Here is a 20026-nt window from a genome sequence, read left to right as displayed (position 1 = left end):
CTAAAGATAATACGTTGTATTCAATACCATTTTTTAGAAATATCATGGTTTGTACTTTGTCTTTTATAATATAAAATGTGTTCCATAACACGACCAATTGTGGGGGGAGGCTGAAGCCCGCTAAGCACCCTCACCCCCATGGGTACACCACTGCGTGCGTGTACTGTGTTGCACTAATATAATAATTAACTAGATAATATCTGTTTACAGATATCTTAACTACATGATATCATAAGGTTATAACTATAATTTATAGAACTAATAATATATACTGATTTTTGTTGTATATAGATATATTATTAGTTTATTTTTATTAGAGTATTACAATTTTTTAATTGATCACTTTTTTTAAATTTCCAAATTTAATTACTATTACTATGTTTTAAGAGTTTTAAATTCCAATTTATTTATTTTTGTTTTATCTAAAGAACATTTGAAGATAAAACATCTTGCACACCTTAATCCTATTAAGGTATGATTACTATGTACGCGTCTAGAGACGCGCGGCGACGCGGCGCGATTCAATTTTCAGCCGTGCTGTACTAGATTACGTATTATTAAATTAAACCAATTCCTACGGCAACCGCTTGGCCGCGCGTCGAATCACGCAACCGCGCGTCGACGTGGTTACTACCGCTCGGATAGCTGTCAAGACGCGCCTCGCACATAAAAGCAAATTTTATATTTCAACTTTTTGTGATTTTTTGATAATTATTTTGTGTTGAAAATTTAAAATGCCACCAAAATCACAAACCCATTTTTCTGTGAAGGATGACATAAAACTGGCAGAGCTCGTAAGCAGGTTTGTGATTTAAAAAATGAATTTTACAAAAACCTAGGTGTAAAGGAGAATTTTTGGACACAGATAGCCGAAAAATGGAGAAGAATGGTAAGTAGTTAATAACTTGTCATAAAAAGGTAGTTAATTTATATTAATTGTTCGCACTAGGGAGCTCCTGTTTCTGCGGTTAGCACCTAGAACTCGCACACTATGGACTAGATACAAGGAGCTAATATAAATATTTATTCAAATTAATTATAATTATAATATATAAACAATCTTTATTACATTTATAGTAAGACATGCAATATATCAGCTGAGATGATCAGTCTCAGACTAATAAACATAAAATAACAAAATGTTAAAGACAGATAACCCAATGTTAAGTACTCTGTCCCATACCAGAGTACTTATAATGTAACTATAATAATGTCAGATTTAAAACACATACAAATATATTATATTGACAACAACAAAGGAAACGAGACGGCTGCTCAGGACATAATTAAAAAAGGGGACCAGGAGGCTGAACTGCACACTCGAGCTGGTGGATCCGGATCGATCTGGAGCTTGTGACCACGAGGTTTGAATCCGAGCTGGACAGATGGACAAATATGATATTTGTTTCACCCTTGTGTTGCTGCGAGCTGCAAGGCAATGGACTACGAACTGCAAGAGTCTGCCGACAGTTGTCAACGGAACGGATGACCAAAGGTGAATGTTTGAACCGATCGGGCGTAAAAAGGCGCGTTTACACGGTTCACTCTTGGTGATCATTTTGGATGAATCATCCAAAGTGAAACATTAAAAATTAAAATAAACTGTTTACATGGTTCACTATAGATGATCACACCTTTCATCGTTTAATGAGTTATCATTATTTATTATTGTATTATCAATTTTTTTTTATTTGAATATTATGATAAACACTATTATTGTTATTACGCGCTTCAACTAAAATCAGGGGCGTACCCAGAAATTTTTCAAAGGGGGGGTCCACATTTTTAAAATATTAAAAAAATACCAAACATATTAATTTATTGACTTAAAAATTAAACAATGTGTTAAATATTACATTTATTTTAATATAGGTACCTAACTAATATAATTTTTAATAGTTTAAAATTTCAGTCTTCTATTTTTTTTTAATAAGCGTTCAATAACTTCTTCAGGGGTCAAAAGTTCTTTGCGATGGATACTTAGCATGGCTAAACCATTGAGTCTATTTTCAGCCATAGTACTTCTTAAATAAGTTTTAAGTCTTCTTAAAGATGAAAAACTTCTTTCAGAAGTACATGTTGTCACAGGTAAAATACATACAATTTTTAATAATTTGTATACATTTGGAAATAAATTTTCATCACAAAATTTAAGAAATTCAATAGTTTTTTTTGGTTTTTTTTCTTTTTCAATTCGATTTAAAACGTTTTTCCACATTTTAAGTTCTGTTATAACTATATCAGGGTCACTTAAATCATCCGATTCTTTGTAAAAATGTATCAACTCTAAAATATCATTCCTATTTTTATCCAAATCATTGTCAAATAAAGATTGAAATCCTTTTAGGATTGATCTGTGTTCTTTAAAACGATTATTCATTTGATCAATAAAATAATCTAAAAATGGTGTAAAAATTGATATTCTAAAATATTCTTCAGCAGAGTCTGCAGAAATATTATAGCGGTTGGTTTGACGCTTACAAATTCTTGGAATATGAATATCAAAATTTAAAAGTTTAGATTTTTCTTCTAAGGTCATAAAAATGTTTGAAAAAACTTCTTCACTATTTTGTCTCATTTGTTTTACTTCATTAGTTAAATATTCAGCTAAATTCATTGCCTCGATTAAGTCAATATTATCTCTTTGTAATGCTTTACATAAGATATATGAATGTTTAAAAATTTCATCAATTACCATCAAACTTACTATAAATGTTGTATCACTTAATGAAAGAAGTAGTTGTGTTGCTTTTGAGGAAGTTTCTTTATCAACCCACCCTGCCATTATTTCTAATGAGCTCACTATAGCTTCTTGTAAATCAATAAATGTTCTAATAGACTCATGTTTTTCTACCCAACGTGTTGCACATAATTTTATTAATTTTTCTTTCTTTGAATTTGATAATTTACTTCTTACTTCACTTTGTAATGCACACTGTCTTTTAGGAGTATTCATAAAATTATACACAGTTTCAATAACACCCATTGCATTTCTGATACAAGCTATTTCACAAGAACTACATATTACTAAATTTAAGACATGAGCACTGCAATGAACGTATACTGCCGTTTTGTACTGTTTTTTAGGGATGGGAATTTCAACTCACTTTAGTGAGTCAAATCATTCAACTCAGTTCAGTTTAATGAACTGAATCAGTGAGTCGGCTCTCTTATCAACTCTCAACTCTCACATATTCGATGATTCGTTCACGATTCAAGGGTACGGTCAACTAGTTAAATCCTCCGTGAGTTGTGATTCCTGTGCCCTGCTGCCCTGGTAGTTGTTTCCTCCCACTTGTTTGAGCTGTTGCTTTTGTATAACATACAAATTGATATTCGATACATTATACAACACTGACAGTGTAGCTAGATTACAAATAACCAAAAATCTTACTACAATAATTAATAAATAATAATAAATTATGCTTTCTCGTATTGTTTTTTGTGGAATTACATTGTATAGATGAATAAAGAACTTTGTAAAAAGTTATATCAACAAATCAATAATTATTTTTATTTGTTGTGTTCAGTTGTTTACAGTCTTACACTTAAAACTAATATAAGTAAATAATATACAATATTTATATTTATAATTTATAATTATGTATGTGAATTAAAATGTTGCACTCAATTATATACTTAATCTCATTCTGAAGACGTCTGGTGTTTGCTTGTGTAATGTGTGAAATGAAAGTATTAGTATTAAGAATTTTAAGAGTTGAAATGTTGAATAATTGATTCAAATTTCACAACAGTCCACTAGTCCAGACTCGAGACTCAGTCGAGAGTAGTTTAGAACTTAAGTCTTAAGAAGTCGATTCTTAAATCTTAAGTTTGGTTTGGCATCAATAAAACTGTCGCTTAAAAATAATAGACATCTTAAACCGGTGGTAACTGCCAACTGGTAATACCGTAATAGTACGTATAATAAAATATAATAGTTATAATAAAATTATTTTTATTATCTTATGACTTAAATCGTGATAACTGATAAGTAGTATTGTTCGCAGAAATGTGATTATAAAAATATAAACCACAGATAACTATTATTATCTGTGTTATAAACTCAACTCGCGGAACAATTCACAGTTCACAAATAAATTCATATCGAATTGTTTACTCCGACTCGATTTTGAATTGTCGAACTTTGGTTGGTAAAATTGAGTTACCGAGTTGTCGAATCTCGAAACACTGATTCGAATCGTTCAGCTCATCTGAAAGAGTCGACTCACTGAGCCGACTAACTCATGAACTACACATCTCTACTGTTTTTTTATTATACTTTGAACACCATTAAACCTCCCACTCATAGAAGCTGCCCCATCGTAGCCTTGCCCTCTTAAATATTGTATATTTATACCAAAATTATCCAAGCTTTTTGTTTTTATCTCTTGCTTTTTGTGCACCACCTTTCCTTTTGTTAACTATAGCTTTTTGTTCTTCACTCATTATCAAAAATCGTAAAACGACTAACAATTAAAACGTTAATAAATAATATTTAAAACAATGAATAAAATCTCATCAGTATTCACATTAGTAAATTACTAACACTTTAAACAGTGAAAAACGAAAATAAAATAAAATATAAAATGTGAAATGTGTATGTGTCATTGCGACAGCACGACGATAACAATTATTATGTTATCCGTTATCGCCTATCCATCGCCTATAACGGCCCATGTAATAACTATTTTCGATTCTATTTTTAAACTTGTAACAAAGTTGTCAACAAGCCCGGACCGTCCGAACGGCGAACACAAGCCAGTCCCGCAATAATCAGAAATCCGGGTTTTTGAGTTTAATATTATAACATACTTATTACTATTATTAGCTAATATTTTAATCTATAATTTCACAATAATAATATTAATAAATAATATATATTTTATACGAGCAGCGGCCCACCGACCCACCGGCATTTTAAATTCAGCTAATCAATGGGGGGGGGGGGTCTAGACCCGACCCCCCCCCCTGACTAAAATGGAGTCTGAAATTGTAAAAACAGTAATTGTAGTTATAAGTGATTACCTCATAAGAGAATGTAGACAATTTATCGAAGAAAATAAAAACAAAAAGAAAAGACGTTATTGGGTAAAACCTTTGGTTAGTCGCCGTAACAGTATGGGAATATCATCAACATTATTGACAGAATGGGCTGCAGAAGATGAATGTTTGTTCAAAAATCACTTGCGGATGTCTCAAACACTTTTTGAAAATTTGTTGTCAAAAGTAACACCTTTAATAGAAAAACAGGACACATTGGTGAGAAAGTGAATACCTGTTAAAATTTAATTACAAATTACTTAAAGATACCTTGCCACGGGAGATTCTTATTCAACCCTTGAAGCTTTGTATCGTGTTCCAAGATCAACCATTTGTAAATTTTTAGCTGAAGTACTATCTATGTGGTTTTAGAGGATCAAATAAAGGTAATTGAACATTACATCAATAATTTAAAAATAATAGGTACACAATAAATCATACATAAAAAGTAACTCGTATAATGTGGATAAAATACAATTTTATATTTATTTATTTATAAGTTATAACTTTATATTTATTTTCAGTTAACCTACTGTAAAATAAACAACAAAAATGTTAAATAAACTATGCTTCATTCATAGCTGTACAAAAAGCTTGAGACAGTATATCATTCGTTTCACTAACACTAGTTGCAGAACTCTAGGTGTTTTCTGATATGATTGGTGATACTGATGGATAGTGATCCCAACCAATAGACATGTCAATATGACGATTTGTCGCATTATTCATTAATGTTTGTTGAGTAAATTGAAACATACGTTCTTCGTTTATAACTTTTTGTTGTTTTACTTGGCATATTAACGCACGGTCAAGGGACATATTTTTTAATTGAACAGCTACATAGGGTAACATAAATACTGTACACGTAAATAGTTTACTTACAGTCCATAGAATAATTGAGGGTTTATTATTTTAATTGTTGGTGGAGGTTGTTTGGTGTATATTGTTTTTTTGTGCCATATAGATTTGTTTCGCTTTTCATGTTTTATATATTTTAAGTTATATCTGATTGTATTATACAATTCTTTTATTTTTAATGAATACAAATTAATTATTTTGTCTGATGTAGTGTTGTAATTCACCATAATTATATTGTTCACCGTATGCTGTATTATTTCAATTTTATACATCATTTTGTTTTCATCTTTGTTTGTTTTAGGTAAAGAATAATTATCAGGGTAACAATTAATATTTAAGTTGAACATTCTTGTATTCATCTAGGATAAGAATGTTATTATTAGTATTATTATTAAGATTAGTATTAGTATCAGAGATTAGTATTAAGTACTAATAGTATTAAGTTATTAGATTAGTATTAGATTTAAGATTAGTATTATTGAGATTAGTATTAAGAGGATGTCAGACTCGATTATGTACAATTTGATTTATCATACACGGAGAAAACATAAGCGATTGCGACATCCTCTTAAATATATCATAAATAGTTTAATATCTATATATATTTACTTTATATATATGCGCATGCACTTGAATTTGCTCCCTGGTTAAAGTATAAAAATTGCTTATAATGCAATCTCTCTTCCTTAATTCATGATCATATATAATAGATTTAACCAGGGAGTTAGCGACATTAATGGTATATATGTATCACCATACATGTGGTCATATATAGTGGTCATATATCTTATGCCTGGACAATATATTTTGTTGTACCAATTTATTCAATGTGTTAGTGATGAATATTTTACAATTGTTATATGTATCATTGCTATGTATAATATTCATCACTAATGCAAATGATTCACATATATAGTTAATCTGAAAATTATGAATATTATTACATTTATATAATAAATTATGATATAATATTGTTATAAATGATGAGTTATTACTGTAGAATTACGAAGTGCTGTGTTTGTTACATAAACATACACAAAGTTTGTTACCATGACGTCTGAATAATTCAATAATTCTGATGTGAATTGAGGTATATATATTATGTCAAATATTTTGTTGTCTATCACTAATTGTTTATTGTTTGTAAATGTACTGTAAAATTTTTTTGTAAATATACTGTAAAAATATTGTTTATTAAATGTTATTGTACTTACGAATTAACTTTAAAATTTGTATCTAAATTTAAGTGCTGGTGATAATATTTGAAATTGTTCTTGAATTCATAAAATTTACATTTTATAATGCTGTAATAAATATAGCCATTGTCAACGTTGACATTTGTCTTATATAGATTAAAAATATTTAAAAAATTTGCTATAATTTTTAACTTGCAACAATCAACATATAAAATAAATATTTTTTTTAAATTGTTTATACAATTGTCTATGCCACATCTGTAAATATTTGATTTATTGTCATATTATTGTTAAATACCTACTGTTAAATACTTGTAATAAATGCTTAATACTCACGAATCTCTGTACACAACCATATTTAAATTTGATATATTATTAATGTTTAATACAAATTTGATCATGTTAATATAATCCATTATATCTTTTATATTGTTTTGTTTTATAAATGACCAACAATTATATGATACCGTGTACATAGTACATTGATCTATCAAAGTATTAATTATTTGTGGATGTCGGATAAACAATGTTTATTTCATTGTCACATTTTATATCCCCGTTATCACTATGGTTTTTTAATAAATTAATACATTGTTAATGTTAAGTTAATTGTGTAATGTATTGTATATAGTATAGCTTACTTATTTGTTAGTTCATAAAATGTTAACAAATTTTTGATTTTTGAACTAGGTATTTATTTTTTGTCATGACTAAATAGATAGGTATGATCACATCTTTACTGATACGCACATTCCCCTTCAGACCCAGTCTATTACTCAGTTCTCGGCTTCTCATTGGCTATCCATATTATCAAATATCAACAGTTTTCATCTATTCTGTTGGGTCAACACCTCAACACTAAAAACTAAAATACTAAATTATTATTCATTTTTTATATAAATTGTTGAATTTTAGAATTCCTTTTTTCTTATGACTAACTTAATTACTTAAGTGTTATGACTTAACTTATGTGTATTATGGTGTGTGACATACTCACATGGCTAAATAGACAAACACAAAATTTATTATAAATTATTTATCTTCTAGTTTTTCGTGGTACTTATATTTTATATTTTATTGACATATTAATGAACAAAAATTGTATTAGAATGTATCCATACTTTTTATGAAGTAAATTTTTGAAGTTTTTTATTTTTTACAGGCTTTTTGCTAAATAATGTAGAGTTTAAGTTGTTAAGACGTATAAATGACAGAGTTCTTATCAAGCATTGGATTACTTCTAATGGAATATTTAAAAATGAAACTTTGGGTAGTATAATATCTAGTAGTTGTTTCATGATCCTTGGTTCATTAGATATATGATTTCCATGAAGTTTAAAGAAATCAATTTCTATTATTTTGACACATTCCATTAAATTTGCGGTTGGTACTGTTAGATTTCCTTTAGAAATAAACTCAATCCAAGATGATTTATTTTCCTGCTGCATGACAATTAAGTGAGGATACTTAGTAGCAAATCTATTTGCAATGTATCCAGCTACATACTGAGCTGCTTGTGACTCAAGTTGTGAAAATGAATCATCTGAAACCTATATAAAATTAATATTTTTTAAATTATTGTAAAATATATTTAAATAAATAAATAAAATAGTTTCACAGGTACACAATACACACAGGTAACTCATATTGGTCGAGTAAATCAATGCTTTCTTTTGGAATTTTTGTGGCTGTTTCTTCTGATTCACAAATTATGTTTGTCAGGTCTGTAGTTCTGTTTACTTCATCAACTCTATAAATTTCTGATGAAATCAAAATTTGACTAGTTAAACATGAAGTTTCATCCAGCAAATTTGTTTCTGATGTAGGTTCTGTGTTAATATTTTCAGTAAACTGCATTAGAGTGTTTTCCCAAAATATACCAACGAAGACTGTAATGTAATATTGATTAAATGGAAAAGTTAAAATCTAAATCAATAAAATTTTAGTTGAAATGTCTTACCAATATTTAAAATCAAGAACTGTTATGGAATTGAAAGCACTACCTGTCATACCTTTCAAAAAACTAAAGAGATGTTCGAGTATGTCTTGATTAAGTTTTCTTGTAAGTATAAAAGAAATGTTTTCATTATTTGTTTTAATATCATCCCATAACATCATTAATGAAGTATTTGATATAATTATTCCTAAAAGAAATTATATAAGTAATAATTAATTATTTACCATTTAAATTAGATTTTAAGAAAACCTTTTTGAAATGGTAGTAATGTTTTTTTACCGTTAACTCTCATACTGAAAATGAAAGAATTCATTTTATTCAATAGTTTTTTTTGATTCAAAATATCAAGTCCATAACTTGATACACCATTGTCATATTTATGGCTGGTGTTCATTAAGTCAAACCATTCATTAAATAAACTTATAGTTTCAGATTCCTAAAAAAATATATTCATACATAATTAAACATTTTTTATTTTTATAGGTGATTTGACTAGTTTTTAAAAGTTTTAACTTGCATCTTTCCAATTATCAAGATTAAAGTATCCAAGCTCTCCACAAAAGGTTATTGCTTTGGATACAGAATTTGAAAATGTCTGGGCTGCTAGCTTAACATTCATCCGTGATGTCCCTTAAACCAACAGATGACGATCAGTAATTTTGTAGGCAATTTTAAAATCATGGTTTTTGTTTATTTTAATTAAGTCTTCTAAAATATTTTTCCCAATAAGTTTGTTGTTTGGCAAAATAAAGCCTCTGAAAAATTATTATTTTTTTTTTTTAAATTTAATAAGGATACAAAATATTCAAAATTATTAGATTGCATTACTGGTCAATGAAACGGTTTCTGGCTAATTTTAATAAATGTGGAACATCTGCGAACACATACACTTTGTTGTTTGATATTGGATGTAAGAATGCCACATTATCTGTGGATATGTTCAAATCTCTCCATAAACCAATGTTTGTAGATCCCATATCACTTACCATTGCAACAACATTATAATTAGCTTCATGCAAATTTATTAATAAATCAAATAATAAGTTTGATGTCATGGGTGTGTCATAATTGTAAAATATTGGTTGTTTCCAATTTGAAAATAGGCCTATGTTAAAAGTGTTTTATTGAGTGTTAACAAAATATATATTATTATTATTATTTGTATGTATTTATCTGTAGTTTACAATACCTCTAACAACAACTGTTTGGACACTTCTATGAGGGCCTATAAATTGCTCATTCATTCGATCATAGCAAATTCGTTTTGAAACATAAGTTTCGTCAAATGCTATAACACTATATCTTTCAATATCAGTCATTTCCTCACCTATCATATTATATTAAGTTACATAACATTAATCATAAAATACCTGATGGATATAATATTACATTTATTGTTTTACCTTTTGATTTCATTAATTTTAGTACATCAAACAATATTCCATGATTAACATTAAAAGTTGATGCCCAACGTCTAAGAGATGATAATGCTATAACATAAAATTATTACAAACATACAATTTTATATTCCATTCAGAAATATAATATATTTTCTAGTAACCTGGCAAGGGGAAGTTCTTTTTGAGTAAAAATCTGTAAGCCTTTGGACTAACACTACGTAAAGATATAGCAGATGCTATATCTTCTGATTTCCATTTAAAAACTTTTTTTTTAGGATGGAGAAGTAAATCAATTTGTGTTGATGTAAAAAGTTTTGACAATATTTGTGTAAACCGTCCTTCAAACCTCAACTCCTCACTACCTAGTACTTTATTTTGTTCCGAGGTTAGTTTTTTCAACTGTACATTTTCTTGTTGTAACAATTTTATCTGGTTCTTTAAACTAATTATTATAACAATATTTTCATAACACATTTTTATTAAATCATACAATTATATTTTTATTCCTTTATTTATATATTACATAACAATTAACATAACAGATATAGCTAAAACACAGACTACAAAAAAAAAAGTAATAATAACAAATATTGGGATAAATTATACAGATAATTCAATATTTATATAAAAAAATTAAAAAATATACAATGTATTAAAGTATCATCATCAATTAGATAAATGTAAGAGTAAGTTAAGTTTTATTGTTAATGTCATAAAAATAATTTTCTTTATGTAAAATGATATGACTGCTTAATGTGAAATACATGTTCTTGATTGAAAAGGCTGTTTTTAAAAAGCTATCCTAAACAAATCAAGAACAAGTATTTTTCATTATGAGTACCAATAATCAGGAACTTTGTTTTATTGAATTTCTTGTGACAACTAACTAAAAAAAACAGGTAGGTACATACATGCAGAATTAATACAATAGACTATAGAAGATAAACAAATAGTTAAACATATAAATATTAATTTTCAAATATCACTAAAATATGTTTTTATTATTGAGTTAAGTTCATTTAAATATAGGCTATAATACACATAGAACAAAATACACATTAAATATTTGTATATAACTATTAACTATGACATAGATACATTTTCAAATTTATATTATTAAAGACTTGGAAGTTATCATATATCATATATTTATATACAAATTACACTACAATTGAAAAATATTAGTACACTGTAGCTAAATTCTTATGCAAATATGTATAAACAATCAAACAATTTAAATGCTGAAATAGGACAGTTCATTTTACAACAATATATAGAAGTATTACTTTTCTACTTCAGTTTTAGATGCCTCATCAATATTATCAACTCCTAAATCACAATGGTCTGGTATACTATAGTCAAATAACTTGGTTCGACATTTCACAGGCCGGCTAGGAAACAAAATGTAATCATAAGCCATATATTTTATACTAAATAATATATAATATAAACTAATTATGTGCTTTTTATGAGTACCCACCTAGGTAAAGAATTTTTTAAAACTTTAGTATCCAAAAATCCAGAACTTGATTGGTTTAAATCATTGCACGGCTCTCTAATATTAGAATAACATTTATTAATATTTGTTCAATTTGTTGTTGTATAAAATGTATTCAGTTATTCTAATTAATTGACCTTACACATAAAAACTTCCTGATGGTGTGCATATAATTTTAACATTGGTAGAATTATCTTTTGACCGAGGAGTCAAAGGGATAGCATCTTCTTTAAGCTTCCGTTTACCAGTGCATGTATCATCATATTGATACATGGGGAAATGTAGGGAGCAAATAACAGCTATAAATTATTATTTAACAAACAAATATTTATAAAATATAAAATTAAATATAAGGAATATATGCATAAACAATGGTAGTATTCTATATAATAGGTAGTTTTTTCATAAATATATTGACTTGAGTATTGAGAATTATATTTTAGGTGTGAATAGACAATAGGTTTAAATATAAAATAAAGAAAAATGTTTAATATAGTTTACATACTAAATTTCTAACAGAAAAGAATAATTATTTTATTAGTTTATATCAAACCTGAATCAAAACTAATCTTTTTCTCTATTCCTGAAAGAGCTTGTTGAGCCCATAGTTTTCTAAAAAAGGGGTCTTTCGGAAATCGATGGAGTGTAATAGGTTGCCCGACAGTATTCCACTTGACCTTTTTACTTCCACTGAGGCAATTTAAAAAGCAGCAAACCGGCATGTTTCAATGTTTGTATTAAATAAATAACTTAATAAAATTAATTAATATTAGCAAAGAAATTGTCAAATTGAATTAATAAGATGTAAACATTGTAGTATGGTAGTGATATCATGTAATAATTTCATATTATAAAATATTGGCGCCAAAATTATAACGGCCAATGAAATAACGAGAACTACAGTAGGCGTGGTGCGCTAGAATGAACGAGAACTAGTACCGATGTGATCATACCTATCTATTTAGTCATGTTTTTTGTACTGTCCCTTGATATGCCTTTTTTAAAATTATTTTACTTTTTTTACAGTACTTAGGATGACCATCTACAAAAAGTTTAGCTAAAATATTTTTATCTTTTATATCTTCATTGTCAATAAGGAAATTGAATAGTTCATCGACATCATTTGTTAATTGTAGGGTTGTCACATTGCCATTAATTATATTCGTTTGGAGTACGCAAGCATTCTCCAAGTACTTGCGTACGTCCGTTCTGTAATGACCATAACTATTCAATACACAATTAAGTTGGTCAGGTGTCAAATATACATTATCATTATCCCTTTTACTAGCTAGTAACCTATGCTCCAACATAATTGCTCCTGCTATATTTTTATTTGTTTCCTGTGAATGTGGACAAAAATTAATTGTAATTGAAAAAATATATATATACTCTATTTATGCTTACATTTTTGAAAACATATTTCTTTTTTTTTTCCAAGATCAAAACACAAGAGGGGGGTGAACATTTCACGGGGAGGTAATTGTCTTTTGTATATTCAAAAAATGGCTCACTGCGTTGCTCTAATATACATTATAATACAAAAATATATTAATTTATAATATTTGTAATTAGTAGGGCTAACCACCCTACAGTGTTAAAAAAAACCTGGTTACGAAACAACTACAAAATATGCCTCGGATGAAAAATATGGAGCTTAAGGATTTTACAACTGGAACCTGGAACGTACGAACATTATATAAACCTGGAAATTTGACGACAGCGATATTGGAACTTGAACGATATCGGCTGGACATTATTGCGGTTCAAGAAGTAAGGTGGACGGGAGAAGGAAGCTTAAAAACTGGAAATTGGACGGTGTTCCATAGTGGTGGCGATGAACACCAGGGTGGGGTTGGTTTCATTGTGAATGACAAAATATTACATAGAGTTAAGAAGTTTAAGGCAGTGAATGACAGAATTTGTCATATGGAGCTGGAGTGCCGATGGTTTAACGTGATACTAATTAACGGGTACGCCCCAACTGAAGACAAAGAAGATGAAGTCAAAGATATTTTTTACAAAAATTTGGAAAATGAGTGCGACCGGATACCGACCAACAAGGTAAAAATCTTATTGGGAGATTTTAACGCAAAAATAGGGCAGGAGGTAGAGTATAGACCAACAATTGGGAAGGAGAGCCTGCATAGAACATCAAATGATAATGGTACAAGATTAGTTAATTTTGCTACAACCAGAAATATGATAATAAGTAGCACCACATTCCCACATAAGGATATACACAAGGAAACCTGGGTATCACCATCAGGACAAATAAAAAACCAAATAGACCATGTTGTAGTGGACAGACGTTTCAAGAGATGCGTCATGGATGTCCGGAGCATGAGAGGTAGCAGCGCAATGTCCGATCATTTTATAGTAAGAGCAAAAATCAAGCTACGTCTGTCAGTTGAATGGAGAAAAAAGAACGTCTCTATCAAAAGGTTTAACATAGAAGACCTAAAAAACCAAGATATCAATAGACAGTACAAGAACAAACTAAAAGAGACCTTGAATCTGACGGAGAATTCAAATAACGTAGATAATAACATAGATAATCTATGGAATGAGATCGAAAACTCGATTAAAACGGTGGCCACAGAAGTCCTAGGATTTGAAGAAAGAAAAAGGGGGAAAAAATGGTTTGATGAACAATGTAAAAAAGCGAATAATGAAAGAGATATTGCCCGAATAAAAATGCTAAAAGACCCAAGTGAGGAAAATAAGAGAGTACTATCGGCTAGACAAAGGGAAACTAAACAATTGTTTAGAAAAAAGAAAAGAGCATGGGAAAATTCTAGACTTGAAATAATAGAAAACAGCTATAAAAACAATGTAAGACTTTTTTTTGAAAAGGCGAATGAAATTAAGAATGGATTTAAGACAAAAGCAACAATTATAAAGGATGAAGAAGGATTACTAATAACGGATAAAAAAAAGGCTGCAAACGAGTTCAGAAACATGTTTGAAACAATGCTGAACCAACCTACTCAAGTAGAAGTGGAAGAAAACCTCAACACGGTTGAACAGAGATTAGACGAACCCACGTTAGAAGAAGTAGAAAGGGCAGTAAATATGTTGAAAAATAGGAAAGCACCAGGGGAAGACGCAATTGTTGCAGAACTACTGAAAGAAGGAGGAAAAGAACTAATGACACGACTGAAACGACTAGTAGATAATATATGGAAACAAGAAGAAATACCAGTAACATGGCACATGTCAGTTCTATGCCCGGTTCACAAGAAAGGAGACGCTATGGTTTGCCAGAATTACAGAGGAATATCCTTACTAAACACTTGTTACAAATTAGTTTCGAACATCATACTGAACCGTATCAAGCCATACACAAGGGAAATAATAGGGGAATATCAGGCAGGTTTTACGTCAGGGAAATCTACAGTGGATCAAATTCATACAATAAAACAAATAGTAGAGAAAAGTCACGAGTTTGACATAGATGTGCACCTACTATTTGTCGATTTCAAACAGGCATATGACTCCGTAAATCGAGGTAGATTATGGAAAGCAATGACCCAACTCGGAATCCCTACAAAATTGGTGAGATTGATAAAGACATGTGTGCAAAAGTCCAAGTGCATAGTTAAGTTCAACGGAGAAATATCTGAAGATTTCTCAGTTGAAACAGGTCTTAGACAAGGAGATGCGTTATCCCCCACATTATTTAACATAGCCCTAGAATCGGTAGTGAGAGAAGTACTTGATGATGATGTTACGGGCCTAAGAACTAGAGGAGGACACCAAATCACACTAGCTGCGTATGCTGATGACATAATAATTATGGGAGAAACCGAAGAGGACCTAAAACGGTCGGCAGAAAAATTAATAAGTAAGGGAAAAGAGATTGGACTACAAGTTAATGAAGGAAAAACGAAATACTTAATAGTATCACGTAGAGAACAAGTACAAAATTCGTTAGTAGTCGGTGGATTTACCTTTGAAAGGGTAACAAACTTTAAATACCTGGGAGTAGATGTTAACCAACAAGCAAACAGCCATGATGAGATTAAAAGGAGAATAACTGCAGGAAATAAGAGCTATTTTGCGCTCGTACCTATATTTAAATCAAGATTAATCTCCAAAAAATAAGACTATATAAAGTACTCATTAGACCTATAGTATTATATGCGTGTGGAGCATGGGCATCAACAAAGTCGGACGAGAAGAGATTACTACTATTTGAAAGGAAAATACTGCGAAGAATTTATGGACCCAAAAGAAACGAGGAAAATGTATATGAACGAAGAACTAATGCAGAATTAAGGGCAATGTTCAATGAGCCAAACATAGTGGGAATACTTAAAAGCAGACGAATAAGCTGGGCCGGGCATGTATGGAGAGCGGAGGGCCAAACAGTATATGATGTCACAATGTGGAAACCAAATAAAAAACGACCGATAGGAAGGCCAAGACAGCGATGGACAGACCGGGTTAAAGAAGACCTCAAGCTCCTGGGGATTAGAGAAGGAGAACAACTGGCGAAGAACAGAGAATTGTGGAGAGGTGTAGTAGAAGCGGCGATGGACCTTCAAGGCCCGGAATAAGCCTAAAAAAAAAAAAAAAAAAAAATATTTGTAATTATTGTTGTACATATTGTAAATTGTCTTTCTTAATAAAAAAAAAATATTTATAATATTGTGAATAAAATAATTAAAAAAAAAAATAATAATTTTTAATTAAATATTATAAATATTTAAAAAAAAAATAATTACTCACCAATAAAATCTGAAAATTTTATAAAATCAAATATATTCCTATATACTATGTGTAATGTTCGGTTTTGCTCCCTTAAACCTAACATAAGCAATGTACGTTTGCTGATCATTGTAAAAAGTATTATTTTGTGAAAAATATATAATATATAACATACGTATTATTATTGCAGAATTTCGTGAGTTTCGCTAACGGCGAGTTATTCTATTGTGATATCAAATATATAAGGAGTTTCCCTTGGACCTGTTTCTAAAGATCAATAATTGCGATAGCAAAAATAAAAAGGTCACCTACGTATTATGAATTTCGTATATGAGATATACAGGGTGTCCCGTGAGAATTTACCCATTGCAATATCTCCTGAAATAATGAAGATATCATAATTCTGGTTTTTTATCAAGACTCACAGGGACAAACACTACAAATGTTTCAAATTTTAATTTTTTTTAATGTTTTGGTAAAAAAATTAAAAAAACATATTTTATTATTTAATTATTTTCAAAAAAATCGAAGATATTGTAGAGTTAATTTTCCTCACGGGACACCCTGTATGTATGAAGAATCAAAAAAAAAAAATTTACCAATTACGATTAGATAACAAATGCAACTATACTATATACTCAGGTTTATCCACCTACAATACAATTTTATTTCGTATGATATGTATCAATAATACGTAATATCGACTACACTGAACGAAAAAATAGTATATGAATCAACAAAAATATTTGATTAATTATCAACCAATGGTTTTTTATTATTTCAATTAAATTATTATTCATTCAATGATATAATGATTTAATTAATAAAAATTGTATGGAACCAAGTATTTCAAATTTATTAAATCAACGTTGCTTGGTTAATTCAATAAAATGTATTTTGTTATTATTTGTATAAATATAATAAATCAATTATTTGTTTTTATTAATTCAAGTAAAATTGTATTTAATTGAATAATTAAGTTGGTTAAATTAATAGATTTTTTTATAAATTCAAGAAAATAATTATTAATTTTATAACAAAAATAGACCCTATAACCCATGGCAATAATGCCGGTTTTATTATTAGTTATACCCGTTGGGTTTTCCCTTAGTAAGTAGGTAAAATAATAAATAGTATAGCAAAATGTATAAATATTATTTATTGATTAAAATATCGTGATATTATCATACCTACTTTGTTAATCATTATCACTGTGTCGTTTTGATGTGGTCTGTCGGTCGTTACTCATTGCTCTTGCTCGTTGGTGTCACAACTTATAAGTTATAATCTTACAACTTACAAGTTACAGTTAGGTACACAGGTACACTTACTGACTTACTTATACAGTTTCCAACTTACAAGTTATCTAGGTTCTTACAGTTACCTACTATCTATACAGTTTGTCTGATTCCAATTTATAAGTCATTGTTATTAGTTGCTATTGTTGCTATACAGATAATATACAGAACTAACATTCTTAGTCCTGTCCTGTTGACTGGCGTGTCGTGGTAAGTAACAATTTTTTAAATAATTTTAGTCTACGGCTTGGAACTTAATGCTCTACAAATTTAGTAAATATAGCAGTTATGCACTTTAAAAGAGTCAAATGTGCTTTTAAAATATGCTGTGAAAATTTTAAATCCACCCAATTATTATTTTATTATCATATTTAATAAAGTACTTATTTAGATAGGTACTACAAAATAAATTGTTAAAATATCTACCGGAAACAAGAAAATATGCTTTTTAAATGGAAAAACAATTTTGATAAACAATGAGCTATGTTACACACAGGGGCGGACTGGCTATTTTTGGCCCGGGGTGCAAAATTAATTAGGGGCCCGTAATTTTTTTTTCAAACCTACCTGAATTAGGAAAGAGTCCTTAGTTTTATAAGTAACTATAAAAAAAAAAATTAAGAATAACATGTTATTTATTTGCAGAGATGTTAAAATATGGTATTTTATTTTTGTATTGTATAATACCGTATTATACCGTATAAAACCTTGCAGTACCTTAAATTATAGAAAATTTAACAAAGGTGAAAATGGATTAATTGAAAAAATGGCTAGAAGGTCAGAAAACATTTAAAAAACACATAATACAAGAATTATTTTAGACCTAATTCACCAAATTAATATTTAGTTATACTACCATGATGTAAGTACCATATGTCCATATGCCTATAGTGACTTAAATTTAAAATATTTTAATTACAATTCAGTATTCACATTTCATATAAATTATATTCTTAAAATATCAAATAAACTTCAAAATAAATTAGGATTTGAGTAACCTTATTATCTGCCAACTAGCATATAAATATAGGTATTTACTAACTTTTTGGTTCCACATTTTTTTTTCTTGCATGTACCAAGTACTTATATTTAACGTAAGAGATTTAGTAAACAAAATTATATTAACTAAATTATTTAATCTTTAAAAATTTTAAGTAAACATAGGTATTAGGGTATCTGCTTTTTTCAAAAATGTTTAATTTTTAAATAGAAATAAATAGAAAACTATACTTAATTCTTATATAGTTATATACTTATATACTATTTCAATGTACCTAAATTTACAATATTATTATATTACAATAAATTGATTTAAGTCATTTTTAATACCTTAATACTAAATAAATATGAATAAAATTATAGTTTATATTTTAAATTTTTATAATTATAATGTATTTTATTGAAGATCCATTCTATAAGTACTACTAAAAATTTAATATTTGAGTTACTAAAACTATATAAATATTAAATGGCAATAAGCCAATAATTTGATTGCAGTATGCTTATTACTTCATTGTTTGCATATCAAAATGGATAATACCTACTTAATTAATTATCTTTAATTGTGGTTATAACTAAAAATAAAGCCTTATTTTTTTTTTATACCATGTGTATAATACCTTGTATAAATGTATAATACAGTTTTATAACACTGTAGAATACAAACTCACATCTCTATTTATTTGGGAGTATGATGCAGACATGGAACATAATATAGATACTTGGTCTCTAGTCTTCATGATTACAATCATAGAGATAAGCGGGAGTAGTAATATTTTTGTGGTAATATCTTTAATGTACGGTTATCTACAGACTATATAGATTATAGATATATAATAGACACTAATGATACGATGACACGATGTAATATTATAAATATAATAACAACGGATATTGTAGATTTCTATTCTAATTTATCTTTATATTCTACATTACGATAAGAGTAAAATTAAAAAGGGCCCGACTGTGGTAATCGGGGGCCCGGATCATAAATACGAATGGGGGCCCGGGGTGCTACTTGGTGTATAGCACCCTGGGCCAGTCCGCCCCTGGTTACACAATGTGTA

General features: G+C 28.9%; 1 pseudogene; it reads left to right on the top strand.

Moving 5' to 3' along the window:
• Window positions 1-20026, top strand: part of LOC149061897 (uncharacterized) — a 105047-nt pseudogene that overhangs the window by 80210 nt on the left and 4811 nt on the right.

Source organism: Diuraphis noxia, unplaced genomic scaffold (genome assembly GCF_037042655.1).
Source record: "Diuraphis noxia isolate RWA-SAM2 unplaced genomic scaffold, SU_Dnox_SAM2 contig0001, whole genome shotgun sequence".
NCBI lineage: Eukaryota > Metazoa > Arthropoda > Insecta > Hemiptera > Aphididae > Diuraphis > Diuraphis noxia.
The sequence above is the reverse complement of the archived record's forward strand: the minus strand, read 5'-3'. Positions and strand labels throughout refer to the sequence as shown.